General features: G+C 36.9%; 1 protein-coding gene across 1 annotated transcript in view; it reads left to right on the forward strand.

The window, feature by feature from the left end:
- The window catches only part of LOC109476993 (polycystic kidney disease protein 1-like 3), a 42631-nt gene that overhangs the window by 27286 nt on the left and 12038 nt on the right, over positions 1-3307 (forward strand). The gene's annotated exons all lie outside the window — the stretch shown is intronic.

Below are 3307 nucleotides of genomic sequence, written 5' to 3' on the forward strand. Positions count from 1 at the left end.
CCCGCCCGATGAAGCACTATGGTTTTTACGGATTCTGATTGGTCAGTTCTTCGGGCTCGGCGTCACTTACAGGTTCCAAATAAGGAATCCCCGCGCTTCTGCGAAATATGATCCTAGCGGGCTGGAGTCGACAATCGTATCCGGCATAAATTTGTATTGCTTTTGCTCCGTGTCTTCTTTGTCCGTTAAAAAATACGTTCCATTGTGGTCACTGTGTGTGTAGGGTTACATGTACATACGCGGATGCCCGATCCTAACCCTAACACATTCAGGCTTAGAAGCAGATACACTCGGCTCTGGATAGGATAGTACTTTAATTTGAATGTAGCCTCTGTATGACTCTCTGGCAATTTCACTTTAATATCAAGCACAGCGAAGAAGGCATATAACAGTCGCGATTTTTTATTGTTGTTTAGGTTTTTGCACGAGGCAGCCAAGTGACGCTGACCTTCAGCACGGCAGAACATCTGGGTACCGTGGAGCTTAAAAATACCACGACTACAAAAAATTGGACCACGTTCTAGCATAAATGTGTCTTTGTCACATGAAACACCTTGTATGTATGTGTATGTGTGTGCGTTAGTGTGTGTGTGTGCGTTCTTGTCTGTGTGTGCGTGCACGTTTGTTATGTTTGTACACGCATGTGTGCGTGCGTGTATGTGTTTGTGTGTGTACATGTGTTTGTGTGTATATTTTTGTGCATGGGTACATGTGTGTATGCGTCTGCTTGCGTATGCGTGTGTGCATGCGTGTGTTTGTGTATGTATGCGTGCGTGTGTGCGTGTGTATGTCTGTGTGTGCGTGTATGTGCGTGCGTGGATTTCTGCATGTGTGCGCGTGTCCTTGCCTGCGTATGTATATCTGTATGTGTGTCTGCGTGCGTGCGTGTGTGTGCGTGAGCAGCATAACTCGAGAAGGGAATGGGTGAATTATAAATGACAATCATATTTAGCACATGGGTAGAATTTGGTAAGATTTTGGACCCCCTGGTATTGCAGCAGTGATTTGGACATGCTACTATTATATGTGATTATCTAACTTTTGTATTTAATGGTCAAACAAAAGCAGTTAATGGACATACATGGTCAGACTTTTAAACAACAACAAAAAATATTCAACATGTAAAATACAATACTAAGCTCTTCAAATACGTGTTACGTTTATTGCATTCTTGAGTAGTAAAGGTTATTTCTAGAAAATATTGGGGCTCCATATGTACTATTATTAGCATGTGTATACATTTATATAAAGTGTGCCCTATTCATTTTTACATGCATGTATTATTACTATATAATTATTAGGATATGAATACAGTTATGACGAGAAGGCTGAAACTTTATGTCCAACCTGAAGTAAATTTGGACTTACCCAAATTTTCGGTTGACTCCGTCAGCTTTGTTCACGGGTTGTACCCGTGGACTGCAGCTTCCGGGACGTGACGTCGGAAACACGTGATTGCAGGAGAGAGCCATACGTGCCAGATAACCTGTGTCGCCCCCGGTCTCTGTTCAGTAATGGACAGTTGGCCCCAATTTACACAGCCTCGTTCACTCCTTTTAGAAGAAAATCCGGTTCTAAGTCCATAATTTTAGCTTTGTCCAGAGAAACGGAGTGTCCTGGAGATTCTATGTGTATATGCTGGGATACTTCTGAATTGGCGTAGCTTGATCGTTGATGTTCACCTGTTTTTACAATGTTACTTTACGCTGTCCCTCGTTTGTTTCACCATGGCAAGAGATGTGGACGTAAATTTTTTTAGCCTTTTTGTCATGATGTTTTATACCAACACAGATGAACCTTTATGCTTATATGTAATATATAAAGTTATGTTTATGTCTACTCATTCATTGTCAAATGGATTATTATACTGAATAAACTTTAAGAAAGATAAGAAATAAAAATCAAACAGCAGTTGGGACAGATGATGTATATTATTATTATTATCATGTATATCAAGTTAGTTTTTTTTCTGCCTGCATGTCAATCGCATGTGTATTATGACACTGTCTGAATAAAGTTTAATGTGATTTTTTTGTTCCTTTGCTTTACTCTATGTTAAGTATTTGAATATGCTATGATTATGCTAGAAGACATCCTACATAATCAGCCGTGAGTGGCCGTTGCAATTTCAAAAAAATAAGATAAAATAAAGTAAAATAAAAAAAAAATGAAATAAAATAAAATAAAACCGAATTGAATGTTAGCTTACAGATACTTTCGTGTAATTTTATGTAATGTTACTTCATAATTATACATAATCTATATCCTAATTTGATGAAGTCACTGGCAAAACTCATTCGAATTGTTTGCACAGCCTTTTGCAGAAATTGCAATAAAGACGGTGATGTCAACAGAAACATCGGTTGCATTTAATTTAAAAAAATCAGTGACTAACCAACCCGATAAATCTATTCCCAGCAATCAATACCTGTGCTTACGTTTGACCGTTTCATCGTTTTGAATTTTCCCAGGTTGTTCCACTGAAGGGTTACTGGCAGGATGTTGTTCCGACTTTACAATATGGAATCTTCGATGGTAAGTAATGTCAACTCTCTTATTTCTGCTAAGTCAAAGTGTGAGTGTTTATGAAAAATAGATTAAATTTCAGTTTACAGTGAACTATTAATAACTGACGGTGATTAAAAAATAAGTGGTTTTGAAAAATCAATTGTCTATTATTTTTGCCCTACAAGAAAATGCATTTTAAAATGTACATCTATATTGGAAATTACTACTTGTGAGGTATCAGAATAACATTGTCCCAAACAGTAAGACTTTTAAAAATGACTAAGCCCATGTTGATTTGATTATATGGATGACATCCTCTGGGAACCCCAAAACTGATGCGCGCGTGCAAAAAAAAAAAGTTTTGCAAAAAAAAAGGTTGCTTTCATTATGAAATCTGCGTGGTCATGAAGGTTGAAAAAATGACACAGAGTATGGTTTGGTGAATAATCTACTCTTTAAATTTATTTCTTTTTACATTTTCGTCTTTTTTGTTTGATTTGGGCATTTTGCGACATTTTTATCATTTTTTAATATTCTTTTTGCAACTTACGGTATATATTTGCTCATTTTGCAACTGTTTTGTACGATTAACAGTATGGTTGAAAACTTTTTTTTTTGGAAACGGCCGAAAATTCATGCGCGCGCGGATGTCATCCATATAATCAAATCAACATGGCCTAATGTTATCAAATTTTACGAAATTAATAGCTAATTGTCATTTGAAAAATGAAGTTGCCGTGGTCATTCTTTAATTAAATTAAATAAGGATGAGCTTCATAAGACGGGTATTGCTATACAT

Source organism: Branchiostoma belcheri, unplaced genomic scaffold (genome assembly GCF_001625305.1).
Source record: "Branchiostoma belcheri isolate BF01 breed outbred unplaced genomic scaffold, Haploidv18h27 scaffold4, whole genome shotgun sequence".
Lineage (NCBI taxonomy): Eukaryota > Metazoa > Chordata > Leptocardii > Amphioxiformes > Branchiostomatidae > Branchiostoma > Branchiostoma belcheri.